This window comes from Bombina bombina, chromosome 2, assembly GCF_027579735.1.
Source record: "Bombina bombina isolate aBomBom1 chromosome 2, aBomBom1.pri, whole genome shotgun sequence".
NCBI lineage: Eukaryota > Metazoa > Chordata > Amphibia > Anura > Bombinatoridae > Bombina > Bombina bombina.
The window spans coordinates 887,407,552-887,422,659 of record NC_069500.1 but is presented as its reverse complement, the minus strand read 5'-3'; positions in this window follow the sequence as shown (position 1 = coordinate 887,422,659).

Here is a 15,108-nt window from a genome sequence, read left to right as displayed (position 1 = left end):
TTTTGGATGTGCGTTGCATGAATGAGTGAGTAAATTAATTGGTGATTATCACTGCTTGTTTCATACATTGCTTTTTTTTTTTTAGATTATGTAAGTTTGGGCTGGAAGTTGTAATGCATACATTTACAGTAGTATACAGCAGATTAAAGAATCTGTTTGCCTGTAGACCTGACCAGCATGCTGGACATAAATATCATTGGGTAAAAGGAACTCTTTCACCAACTTTAGGGTGGTACCAGTGACCCACCTAGCTCCATCCAGTTTATTTGTCCACCTGTTGTCATCAGAGCTAGGATGAACAATTCAGGTCTCATAACAGTATAAGCTATCCTCATAGTTTTGTGGAGGATGTAGTAATAGATTATCTGGACCCCTCTATTAATATTACAAAAATACAAACAGCAAGTATAACCCACCAAGGAAAGACCAAGTGGATGTTAAGTGTCCAAATACAAAATGAAAATACAACACTTATATACAACATTCACTGATATAATCAATAAGATATCAAAAATGTCATCCCATTTTAAGCCAAAGAGAAAGGGGTTAAAACATAACTTTTGAGAAAATCCCAACAGTTTGTTTCATAGTAGATGTATGGGAATACTTATTAATTTATGGAGGGTATATAAAAGCTATATGTTAACTGAGATTATAGTAACTTTTTGTTACGATAAATTATGTTTCTGTACAATATTGTTTGAATGGATTATGCACCCTGCGCGGTGCATCAAAGATATATTGTATAATCTGTACCCATTGTTGGTAATAAATAAAGGATTTAAAAAAAAAAAACACATAACTTTTAACTGTACACTGATGAAATCCTTTTAAAAATATAAAGATTAAAACATATAAAATAATTCTCCACTCCCCATCCTAACTAAATCATATAGGTTAACACATATATCAATCCACAAGCAATAAGGACAGTCCCAGTATAAATTAGCCTCAGGTTACCCACTAACATTCATCCACCAACTGAAAAAGATCCCTATCCAATCACCTATACAGGGACTATTAAAGCTAACATAGAGCCAAATATAGGCTGGCAAGCTGGCTAAACTGTCAGTATTAAAAAGGGGAAGGACCTGAGCACTGATGTCTTAAAACTAAAGTATAGCACCAATGATAAACAACAAAATTACTTAGCATTATAGGAGTAAGGATAGAGAATGAAAAATGCCTGACACGCGTTTCATCACACCAGCCTTTCTTTCCTTTATTAACCTTTATAATATTTGAGGTAATAAGTCCACTTCTTATCCAGTGTTCTCCCCAGGACCTATTTAATGAGCACACCATCCAGCTGATTTTACTGACCAACTGTCTAAACTTAAAGCCAATATTAGTTAAAATTAGATCATATTTTTTTCTGTATTTGTTGCACAAATTATAGCTGTCAGAGTTTTTAGCAGAGAACATTGCTTTAGTAAGACAGTAAGCACTATTTGAAATAAAGCATACAGAAGGGTGCCATAATTATGCGTTATGTCCAATATGATTCCGGAATTAAGAAGAAATAGATGAAATACACTCGAAAGAATTAAGAACCTGATTCTGAGTTGCTAAATATAATGTGCTGGAATTTCTCAAAAGCCTCCCAGCTGTCTCATTCACAGGAGAAAGGACAGCTTTCAACCAACCCAGTGAAGGAACTACGAAATCAAATGTATAATGTTGATAAAAATAAAACATATCCATTAGCACTGGGATTGAGAATGAGCTGACAGCAATATTGGGATTTCAGGACTTTCAATAAACTACTTGATGGACTGATGCCATAAGTATATGGTATATTACTTATAATACACTGGTATGACAAACAAAAGTGGCAGTGTAGTACAGAGTCGTGAGGAGAGTGTGGCTACTTCTATATGGGAATGGTAACCACTGGAGGTACCAACCCCAAGACCATGAGCATTATTAAATATGAATATTGCATAAATATGTTTTTTTCATGTTTTCATTTACTTAAATGCAAAGGGCTCCAATGCACTTTTATATATATATATATATATATATATATATATATATATATATATATATATATGTATACATATGTATTTATGTTTATATATCTATGGAGAGAGAGAGATATGAAAAGAGAGAGATTCGCGGCTAATCGGCTGCTAGCAGGGGGTGTCAATTAACCCGATCGTATTCGGGTTGAAGTCTCGCACGGAAACAGGGGTATACGGCCCCATTCGGGCCGTGATAAATCAGCCTCATTAACTTAAATTGTGTTCAAGTGATCGCGTTTACATTCAACTTGTAGTTGGAGCAAAAAAAGTAATATTATACTAAAGGAAACTGCATAACTAAATCTAATTTTATTTTGAAATCTGCACACAATTTTACACAGTACTTAAGTGAATCTCTTGCATTGTATGTGCTGAGAAGAAATAACAACAGCAGGTTTTGTAACCTGTGTCAGACATGTAGTTGCTCCTCTCAGTTTAAATCACTGTTGCTGATACAAGAGATTTCTATGTTTAACAAAATGAATTTCACAATAAACACATCTTCCTGACATCTATTGAAATTTAATGTCTTTATACACATGACTCTGAAAATCAGAAAATATTTCACAGTTTATTTATACATCTGCTGTTGAAAGATCCATAAGATTGCCAGTATTATGACAGCTACCTTCCAGATGATGACATCTCTCCAGATGAGCTTTCATGATGGGATCAAGATTTCTCATGAAAGACTCTCTTATTCTTAAAGATGTCAGAAACTGTATTTCAATCATATATTTTCATAGCCTCATTAAGCCTGGAATAGTCTTTCCAGATCTCCATTTCTTATGTTATACTATAAAGCCTATTACAATAGTTTTCAATGGCTAGAGCACATTGGATAACATTAAAAAGGTAAAGACTAGAGTTCAAGGCTGGATACCGGGATATATCCTGGCGGGCTTCAACTGCTAGGGCTGGCCAACTGCAATTTAAAAGGTGGTGGGGCTGCTGCTGCTGGTGGTGCTGCTAGTGGTGGTGGTGCTGCTGTTGGTGATGCTGCTGGTGGTGCTTTTGGTGGTGCTGCTAGTGGTGGTGCTGGTGGTGGTGCTGGTGCTGCTAGTGGTGGTGGTGGTGGTGCTGCTGGTGGTGCTGCTAGTGGTGGTGCTGCTGGTGGTGGTGCTGCTGGTGGTGCTGCTAGTGGTGGTGGTGCTGCTAGTGGTGGTGCTGCTGGTGGTGGTGCTGCTGGTGGTGGTGCTGCTAGTGGTGGTGCTGCTGGTGGTGCTGCTAGTGGTGCTGCTGGTGGTGGTGCTGCTGGTGGTGCTGCTAGTGGTGGTGGTGCTGGTGGTGGTGGTGCTGGTGGTGGTGCTGCTGGTGGTGGTGCTGCTGGTGGTGGTGCTGCTAGTGGTGGTGGTGCTGGTGGTGGTGCTGCTGGTGGTGGTGCTGCTGGTGGTGGTGTGCTGCAGCTGTATAACCTCTCTTCTCCTTTGAGCTAAACGTATTAAAGTCACAGAATATACCAAGTACTAATTTAGTAGCCCACCTAGTGTCTCAACAAATCCCACTGTGAGACAGAGGGACACACTGTTTTGAGTGTCTTCTCCAGATCACACTATGGATAATCTTTTTATTTTATTACAAACTAATATAATTTAATTCTGAAAAAAATATATTGGAGTAGAAGTATTTTATGTTAAAAAGAATTTTATTGTATTGTCAAGAAGAAAAAAATAACAATTACAGTTGTAATAATGCAAAATTATATAAAATTATACAATTAGGTCAATTAGGTCATGGTCTTATATGTATAGTATCAATATTTGGTGTTAAACACTCCAAAAAAACAAGTAAAAATACAAATGACAATATCGCTGTTCTTGTTTATATTGAGTATAACCCAGTTGCGGCAAACTGCTCACTGCTGACAAATAATATACTGAGGTATTGGTACGCCTAGTGGTGAACAGTGTAGTATTAATATATTATTTAATAACCATTCCAGAACAAGGAAAGTGAAACCCAAAAGCAAAAGTATTCCCTCGATTTCAAACTTAAATGTAAGGAATGTCTACCCCTGTGTTAGTTGGTCCCACTAGAGCCAGCAAACGGCTGCTGTCTAACTCTAGCTTCAGTATACACGATCCAAGGCTCCCACAGGGAAATTAATTGTTCTTTAGTATCTTGTAAGTCAGCAGCAGTGCTGCCTAATTAAAAGTAATAATTTATTTTATTGTGGATAAGCTGGAAACTAGGCACCACTGATTTCCAGTATTGAGCAATAGTTAATTTAACTATGGTGCAAAAAAGGAATATAAATGTATTGGTTTTCGTGTTGAACCCAGGTAATGGGTCATGAAGAAGGGCTTGAGTCGGGATCAAAGTGATATTTGTCTCAAGAATTGCACTCAATAATGTGGAGATCTGTGGTCACATGATGACAGCACCACCACATGTGTGGGTAAGTCCCTCTCTCAGCACAACCTCTTAAACAATTCCCCTTATTTGGGTCAGTAGTATGTATACAGTAGGGGTGAAAGTACCACCTAAACGCTACCTTCATGTTATTCTCTTTTAGGTGAGCACATATTGAAAAGGAGGGTCCTTTGTTTAATACTTCATACCATTTCTCAGGTGACCAAGAGAAATTAAAATCACTTTCCCATTTGTGCATGAAAGGGAACTTAGATGCCACAGATGGGGCGTTAAAAGAGAGATAAAGATTTGATATGACACCTCGTTCCAAGTATGTGTCGTTACTCGTTACCTTTAATGTTATTGCCCAACACCTCAAGCACTCTTGCTCTAAGTTGCAAATAGTAGTACCAACTAGGTTTGTCTAAGTCATTAAGTCCAGCATATGTGTAGAAATCTATGAATTTCTGACTGTAGCATGTCGGCAATGCAATATAGCCCTCTGTTTGCCCACTTGCCTTGAAGAGCTATGTCAAATTTAGTGGAGAAAGTCACTAAAGGTGTCGCCCTAGATTTTCCTGATATTAAGCTAATTATGGCCTAGATTTGGAGTTCGGCGGTAGCCGTCAAAACCAGCGTTAGAGGCTCCTAACGCTGGTTTTGGCCGCCCGCTGGTATTTGGAGTCAGTGATTAAAGGGTCTAACGCTCACTTTTCAGCCGCGACTTTTCCATACCGCAGATCCCCCTACGCCATTTGCGTAGCCTATATTTTCAATGGGATCTTTCTAACGCTGGTATTTAGAGTCGTTTCTGAAGTGAGCGTTAGAGCTCTAACGACAAGATTCCAGCCGCCTGAAAATAGCAGGAGTTAAGAGCTTTCTGGCTAACGCCGGTTCATAAAGCTCTTAACTACTGTACCCTAAAGTACACTAACACCCATAAACTACCTATGTACCCCTAAACCGAGGTCCCCCCACACCGCCGCCACTCGATTAAAATTTTAACCCCTAATCTGCCGACCGCCACCTACGTTATACTTATGTACCCCTAATCTGCTGCCCCTAACCCCGCCGACCCCTGTATTACATTTATTAACCCCAAACTTGCCCCCCACAACGTCGCCGCCAGCTACTTAAAATAATTAACCCCTAATCTTCCGACCGCAAATCGCCGCCACCTACGTTATCCCTATGTACCCCTAATCTGCTGCCCTAACATCGCCGACCCCTATATTATATTTATTAACCCCTAATCTGCCCCCCTCAACGTCGCCGACACCTGCCTACACTTATTAATCCCTAATCTGCCGAGCGGACCTGAGCGCTACTATAATAAATGTATTAACCCCTAATCCGCCTCACTAACCCTATCATAAATAGTATTAACCCCTAATCTGCCCTCCCTAACATCGCCGACACCTAACTTCAATTATTAACCCCTAATCTGCCGACCGGAGCTCACCGCTATTCTAATAAATGTATTAACCCCTAAAGCTAAGTCTAACCCTAACACTAACACCCCCCTAAGTTAAATATAATTTTTATCTAACGAAATAAATTAACTCTTATTAAATAAATTATTCCTATTTAAAGCTAAATACTTACCTGTAAAATAAATCATAATATAGCTACAATATAAATTATAATTATATTATAGCTATTTTAGGATTAATATTTATTTTACAGGCAACTTTGTTATTATTTTAACCAGGTAAAATAGCTATTAAATAGTTAAGAACTATTTAATAGTTACCTAGTTAAAATAATAACAAATTTACCTGTAAAATAAATCCTAACCTAAGTTATAATTAAACCTAACACTACCCTATCAATAAAATAATTAAATAAACTACCTACAATTACCTACAATTAACCTAACACTACACTATCAATAAATTAATTAAACACAATTCCTACAAATAAATACAATTAAATAAACTAGCTAAAGTACAAAAAATAAAAAAGAACTAAGTTACAGAAAATAAAAAAATATTTACAAACATAAGAAAAATATTACAACAATTTTAAACTAATTACACCTACTCTAAGCCCCCTAATAAAATAACAAAGCCCCCCAAAATAAAAAATTCCCTACCCTATTCTAAATTAAAAAAGTTACAAGCTCTTTTACCATACCAGCCCTGAACAGGGCCCTTTGCGGGGCATGCCCCAAGAATTTCAGCTCTTTTGCCTGTAAAAAAAAACATACAATACCCCCCCCCCAATATTACAACCCACCACCCACATACCCCTAATCTAACCCAAACCCCACTTAAATAAACCTAACACTAAGCCCCTGAAGATCTTCCTACCTTGTCTTCACCATCCAGGTATCACCGATCCGTCCTGGCTCCAAGATCTTCATCCAACCCAAGCGGGGGTTGGCGATCCATAATCCGGTCCAGAAGAGGCTCCAAAGTCTTCCCTCCTATCCGGCAAGAAGAGGACATCCGGACCGGCAAACATCTTCTCCAAGCGGCATCTTCGATCTTCTTCCATCCGGAGCGAAGCGGCAGGATCCTGAAGACCTCCAGCGCGGAACATCCATCCGGACTGACGACTGAACGACGAATGACTGTTCCTTTAAGGGACGTCATCCAAGATGGCGTCCCTCGAATTCCGATTGGCTGATAGGATTCTATCAGCCAATCGGAATTAAGGTAGGAATTTTCTGATTGGCTGATGGAATCAGCCAATCAGAATCTAGTTCAATCCGATTGGCCGATCCAATCAGCCAATCAGATTGAGCTCGCATTCTATTGGCTGATCGGAACAGCCAATAGAATGCGAGCTCAATCTGATTGGCTGTAGTTGCTCCTCTCAGTTTAAATCACTGTTGCTGATACAAGAGATTTCTATGTTTAACAAAATGAATTTCACAATAAACACATCTTCCTGACATCTATTGAAATTTAATGTCTTTATACACATGACTCTGAAAATCAGAAAATATTTCACAGTTTATTTATACATCTGCTGTTGAAAGATCCATAAGATTGCCAGTATTATGACAGCTACCTTCCAGATGATGACATCTCTCCAGATGAGCTTTCATGATGGGATCAAGATTTCTCATGAAAGACTCTCTTATTCTTAAAGATGTCAGAAACTGTATTTCAATCATATATTTTCATAGCCTCATTAAGCCTGGAATAGTCTTTCCAGATCTCCATTTCTTATGTTATACTATAAAGCCTATTACAATAGTTTTCAATGGCTAGAGCACATTGGATAACATTAAAAAGGTAAAGACTAGAGTTCAAGGCTGGATACCGGGATATATCCTGGCGGGCTTCAACTGCTAGGGCTGGCCAACTGCAATTTAAAAGGTGGTGGGGCTGCTGCTGCTGGTGGTGCTGCTAGTGGTGGTGGTGCTGCTGTTGGTGATGCTGCTGGTGGTGCTTTTGGTGGTGCTGCTAGTGGTGGTGCTGGTGGTGGTGCTGGTGCTGCTAGTGGTGGTGGTGCTGCTGCTGGTGGTGCTGCTAGTGGTGGTGGTGGTGGTGCTGCTGGTGGTGCTGCTAGTGGTGGTGCTGCTGGTGGTGGTGCTGCTGGTGGTGCTGCTAGTGGTGGTGGTGCTGCTAGTGGTGGTGCTGCTGGTGGTGGTGCTGCTGGTGGTGGTGCTGCTAGTGGTGGTGCTGCTGGTGGTGCTGCTAGTGGTGCTGCTGGTGGTGGTGCTGCTGGTGGTGCTGCTAGTGGTGGTGGTGCTGGTGGTGGTGGTGCTGGTGGTGGTGCTGCTGGTGGTGGTGCTGCTGGTGGTGGTGCTGCTAGTGGTGGTGGTGCTGGTGGTGGTGCTGCTGGTGGTGGTGCTGCTGGTGGTGGTGTGCTGCAGCTGTATAACCTCTCTTCTCCTTTGAGCTAAACGTATTAAAGTCACAGAATATACCAAGTACTAATTTAGTAGCCCACCTAGTGTCTCAACAAATCCCACTGTGAGACAGAGGGACACACTGTTTTGAGTGTCTTCTCCAGATCACACTATGGATAATCTTTTTATTTTATTACAAACTAATATAATTTAATTCTGAAAAAAATATATTGGAGTAGAAGTATTTTATGTTAAAAAGAATTTTATTGTATTGTCAAGAAGAAAAAAATAACAATTACAGTTGTAATAATGCAAAATTATATAAAATTATACAATTAGGTCAATTAGGTCATGGTCTTATATGTATAGTATCAATATTTGGTGTTAAACACTCCAAAAAAAACAAGTAAAAATACAAATGACAATATCGCTGTTCTTGTTTATATTGAGTATAACCCAGTTGCGGCAAACTGCTCACTGCTGACAAATAATATACTGAGGTATTGGTACGCCTAGTGGTGAACAGTGTAGTATTAATATATTATTTAATAACCATTCCAGAACAAGGAAAGTGAAACCCAAAAGCAAAAGTATTCCCTCGATTTCAAACTTAAATGTAAGGAATGTCTACCCCTGTGTTAGTTGGTCCCACTAGAGCCAGCAAACGGCTGCTGTCTAACTCTAGCTTCAGTATACACGATCCAAGGCTCCCACAGGGAAATTAATTGTTCTTTAGTATCTTGTAAGTCAGCAGCAGTGCTGCCTAATTAAAAGTAATAATTTATTTTATTGTGGATAAGCTGGAAACTAGGCACCACTGATTTCCAGTATTGAGCAATAGTTAATTTAACTATGGTGCAAAAAAGGAATATAAATGTATTGGTTTTCGTGTTGAACCCAGGTAATGGGTCATGAAGAAGGGCTTGAGTCGGGGTCAAAGTGATATTTGTCTCAAGAATTGCACTCAATAATGTGGAGATCTGTGGTCACATGATGACAGCACCACCACATGTGTGGGTAAGTCCCTCTCTCAGCACAACCTCTTAAACAATTCCCCTTATTTGGGTCAGTAGTATGTATACAGTAGGGGTGAAAGTACCACCTAAACGCTACCTTCATGTTATTCTCTTTTAGGTGAGCACATATTGAAAAGGAGGGTCCTTTGTTTAATACTTCATACCATTTCTCAGGTGACCAAGAGAAATTAAAATCACTTTCCCATTTGTGCATGAAAGGGAACTTAGATGCCACAGATGGGGCGTTAAAAGAGAGATAAAGATTTGATATGACACCTCGTTCCAAGTATGTGTCGTTACTCGTTACCTTTAATGTTATTGCCCAACACCTCAAGCACTCTTGCTCTAAGTTGCAAATAGTAGTACCAACTAGGTTTGTCTAAGTCATTAAGTCCAGCATATGTGTAGAAATCTATGAATTTCTGACTGTAGCATGTCGGCAATGCAATATAGCCCTCTGTTTTCCCACTTGCCTTGAAGAGCTATGTCAAATTTAGTGGAGAAAGTCACTAAAGGTGTCGCCCTAGATTTTCCTGATATTAAGCTAATTATGGCCTAGATTTGGAGTTCGGCGGTAGCCGTCAAAACCAGCGTTAGAGGCTCCTAACGCTGGTTTTTGGCCGCCCGCTGGTATTTGGAGTCAGTGATTAAAGGGTCTAACGCTCACTTTTCAGCCGCGACTTTTCCATACCGCAGATCCCCCTACGCCATTTGCGTAGCCTATATTTTCAATGGGATCTTTCTAACGCTGGTATTTAGAGTCGTTTCTGAAGTGAGCGTTAGAGCTCTAACGACAAGATTCCAGCCGCCTGAAAATAGCAGGAGTTAAGAGCTTTCTGGCTAACGCCGGTTCATAAGCTCTTAACTACTGTACCCTAAAGTACACTAACACCCATAAACTACCTATGTACCCCTAAACCGAGGTCCCCCCCACACCGCCGCCACTCGATTAAAAATTTTAACCCCTAATCTGCCGACCGCCACCTACGTTATACTTATGTACCCCTAATCTGCTGCCCCTAACCCCGCCGACCCCTGTATTACATTTATTAACCCCAAACTTGCCCCCCACAACGTCGCCGCCAGCTACTTAAAATAATTAACCCCTAATCTTCCGACCGCAAATCGCCGCCACCTACGTTATCCCTATGTACCCCTAATCTGCTGCCCTAACATCGCCGACCCCTATATTATATTTATTAACCCCTAATCTGCCCCCTCAACGTCGCCGACACCTGCCTACACTTATTAATCCCTAATCTGCCGAGCGGACCTGAGCGCTACTATAATAAATGTATTAACCCCTAATCCGCCTCACTAACCCTATCATAAATAGTATTAACCCCTAATCTGCCCTCCCTAACATCGCCGACACCTAACTTCAATTATTAACCCCTAATCTGCCGACCGGAGCTCACCGCTATTCTAATAAATGTATTAACCCCTAAAGCTAAGTCTAACCCTAACACTAACACCCCCCTAAGTTAAATATAATTTTTATCTAACGAAATAAATTAACTCTTATTAAATAAATTATTCCTATTTAAAGCTAAATACTTACCTGTAAAATAAATCATAATATAGCTACAATATAAATTATAATTATATTATAGCTATTTTAGGATTAATATTTATTTTACAGGCAACTTTGTTATTATTTTAACCAGGTAAAATAGCTATTAAATAGTTAAGAACTATTTAATAGTTACCTAGTTAAAATAATAACAAATTTACCTGTAAAATAAATCCTAACCTAAGTTATAATTAAACCTAACACTACCCTATCAATAAAATAATTAAATAAACTACCTACAATTACCTACAATTAACCTAACACTACACTATCAATAAATTAATTAAACACAATTCCTACAAATAAATACAATTAAATAAACTAGCTAAAGTACAAAAAATAAAAAAGAACTAAGTTACAGAAAATAAAAAAATATTTACAAACATAAGAAAAATATTACAACAATTTTAAACTAATTACACCTACTCTAAGCCCCCTAATAAAATAACAAAGCCCCCCAAAATAAAAAATTCCCTACCCTATTCTAAATTAAAAAAGTTACAAGCTCTTTTACCATACCAGCCCTGAACAGGGCCCTGTTGCGGGGCATGCCCCAAGAATTTCAGCTCTTTTGCCTGCAAAAAAAAACATACAATACCCCCCCCCCAACATTACAACCCACCACCCACATACCCCTAATCTAACCCAAACCCCACTTAAATAAACCTAACACTAAGCCCCTGAAGATCTTCCTACCTTGTCTTCACCATCCAGGTATCACCGATCCGTCCTGGCTCCAAGATCTTCATCCAACCCAAGCGGGGGTTGGCGATCCATAATCCGGTCCAGAAGAGGCTCCAAAGTCTTCCTCCTATCCGGCAAGAAGAGGACATCCGGACCGGCAAACATCTTCTCCAAGCGGCATCTTCGATCTTCTTCCATCCGGAGCGAAGCGGCAGGATCCTGAAGACCTCCAGCGCGGAACATCCATCCGGACTGACGACTGAACGACGAATGACTGTTCCTTTAAGGGACGTCATCCAAGATGGCGTCCCTCGAATTCCGATTGGCTGATAGGATTCTATCAGCCAATCGGAATTAAGGTAGGAATTTTCTGATTGGCTGATGGAATCAGCCAATCAGAATCTAGTTCAATCCGATTGGCCGATCCAATCAGCCAATCAGATTGAGCTCGCATTCTATTGGCTGATCGGAACAGCCAATAGAATGCGAGCTCAATCTGATTGGCTGATTGGATCAGCCAATCGGATTGAACTTGATTCTGATTGGCTGATTCCATCAGCCAATCAGAAAATTCCTACCTTAATTCCGATTGGCTGATAGAATCCTATCAGCCAATCGGAATTCGAGGGACGCCATCTTGGATGACGTCCCTTAAAGGAACAGTCATTCGTCGTTCAGTCGTCGGTCCGGATGGATGTTCCGCGCTGGAGGTCTTCAGGATCCTGCCGCTTCGCTCCGGATGGAAGAAGATCGAAGATGCCGCTTGGAGAAGATGTTTGCCGGTCCGGATGTCCTCTTCTTGCCGGATAGGAGGAAGACTTTGGAGCCTCTTCTGGACCGGATTATGGATCGCCAACCCCCGCTTGGGTTGGATGAAGATCTTGGAGCCAGGACGGATCGGTGATACCTGGATGGTGAAGACAAGGTAGGAAGATCTTCAGGGGCTTAGTGTTAGGTTTATTTAAGGGGGGTTTGGGTTAGATTAGGGGTATGTGGGTGGTGGGTTGTAATGTTGGGGGGGGGTATTGTATGTTTTTTTTTACAGGCAAAAGAGCTGAAATTCTTGGGGCATGCCCCGCAAAGGGCCCTGTTCAGGGCTGGTAAGGTAAAAGAGCTTGTAACTTTTTTAATTTAGAATAGGGTAGGGAATTTTTTATTTTGGGGGGCTTTGTTATTTTATTAGGGGGCTTAGAGTAGGTGTAATTAGTTTAAAATTGTTGTAATATTTTTCTTATGTTTGTAAATATTTTTTTATTTTCTGTAACTTAGTTCTTTTTTATTTTTTGTACTTTAGCAAGTTTATTTAATTGTATTTATTTGTAGGAATTGTGTTTAATTAATTTATTGATAGTGTAGTGTTAGGTTAATTGTAGGTAATTGTAGGTAGTTTATTTAATTATTTTATTGATAGGGTAGTATTAGGTTTAATTGTAACTTAGGTTAGGATTTATTTTACAGGTAAATTTGTTATTATTTTAACTAGGTAACTATTAAATAGTTCTTAACTATTTAATAGCTATTGTACCTGGTTAAAATAATTACAAAGTTACCTGTAAAATAAATATTAATCCTAAAATAGCTATAATATAATTATAATTTATATTGTAGCTATATTAGGATTTATTTTACAGGTAAGTATTTAGCTTTAAATAGGAATAAGTTATTTAATAAGAGTTAATTTATTTCGTTAGATAAATATTATATTTAACTTAGGGGGGTGTTAGTGTTAGGGTTAGACTTAGCTTTAGGGGTTAATCCATTTATTAGAATAGCGGTGAGCTCCGATCGGAAGATTAGGGGTTAATAATTGAAGTTAGGTGTCGGCGATGTTAGGGAGGGCAGATTAGGGGTTAATACTATTTATGATAGGGTTAGTGAGGCGGATTAGGGGTTAATAACTTTATTATAGTAGCGCTCAGGTCCGCTCGGCAGATTAGGGGTTAATAAGTGTAGGCAGGTGTCGGCGACGTTGTGGGGGGCAGGTTAGGGGTTAATAAATATAATATAGGGGTCGGCGGTGTTAGGGGTAGCAGATTAGGGGTACATAGGGATAACGTAGGTGGCGGCGGTTTTACGGAGCGGCAGATTAGGGGTTTAAAAAAATATGCAGGGGTCAGCGATAGCGGGAGCGGCAGATTAGGGGTTAATAAGTGTAAGGTTAGGGGTGTTTAGACTCGGGGTACATGTTAGAGTGTTAGGTGCAGACGTAGGAAGTGTTTCCCCATAGCAAACAATGGGGCTGCGTTAGGAGCTGAACGCTGCTTTTTTGCAGGTGTTAGGTTTTTTTTCAGCTCAAACAGCCCATTGTTTCCTATGGGAGAATCGTGCACGAGCACGTTTTTGAGGCCGGCCGCGTCCGTAAGCAACTCTGGTATCGAGAGTTGCTTTTGCGGTAAAAATGCTCTACGCTCCTTTTTTGGAGCCTAACGCAGCATTTGTTTGAACTCTCGATACCAGAGTTAATTTTATGGTGCGGCCAGAAAAAAGCCCGCGGAGCGTTAACAGCCCTTTTACCGCCGAACTCCAAATCTAGGCCTAAGTTTGTGTTTATGGAATCCCATAATGAAACCGTATGATAAACGGAGGAGTATGTTCTTCAGACTATGGGTCTATCAGACCTGTCAGACCATAATAATTTGTATATAGGGTACACTTGTGTCATATCAGATTCCAATTTAACCCATTGAATATCATCTGTTCTATTATACCATAATGTCATTTGAGCCTTCCTTGCTGCATAATAGTAAGCTAATAAATCTGGGAGTTCCCATTCCCCCTCCTCTTTTACTATGGAACAAAGTGCTTCTATTGGTCCTGGGTTTTTTCCTTTGCCATATAAACAAGATGATATCTAATTGGAGTCTTTTCAGAATGTTCGCAGGTACTAAGACCGGGAGGGATCGAAATAAATACAACAATTTCGGGAGTATAGTCATTTTGACTGCGGTTAGTCTACCATATAGTGAGATGTTCAGATTCTCCCATCTCTTGATCAGACCTTTTATCTGAGCAAGCAGAGGTTGGTAATTGAGTTGGTACAAGGAGTCTAATTTGTTTGATAGAAGAATTCCTAGGTATCTCAATCCCCCATCCACCCAGGTAAAGTTAAAATTTATCTCAATTAATTTCTTAGTAAGCTGTGGCAAATTCATGCTGATGGCTTCGCACTTATCATTATTAATTTTGTAGCCTGATATTTTAGTGAATGTATCTATGGTAGAATAGATTAGGGGAAGGGAAATCATGGGTTTGCTAATGGATAGAATGATATCATCTGCAAATAGGCTGATTTTGTATTTGTGGGAGTTCATATTAATCCCCGTGATATCCTTGTTCTGGCGGATATGGGCTGCCAGAGGCTCAATGCATAATGCAAAAAGCAGTGGAGAAAGCGGGCAGCCTTGCCTTGTCCCATTTGAGATATTTATAGGTTTTGATTTATACCCTGCTATTTTGACATAGGCAGTCGGCTGTGAATAGATAGAGGAGATAGTAGACTTAAAATTACCTGTAATACCCATTGTCTCCAATACTAGGTCAAGTTAGTCCCAATAGATACAGTCAAATGCCTTCTCTGCATCCAGGGAAAGAAACAGAGAAAGCACCCTATTGACTGACAAATAATCCATTAAATCTATCACTTTGCAGACATTA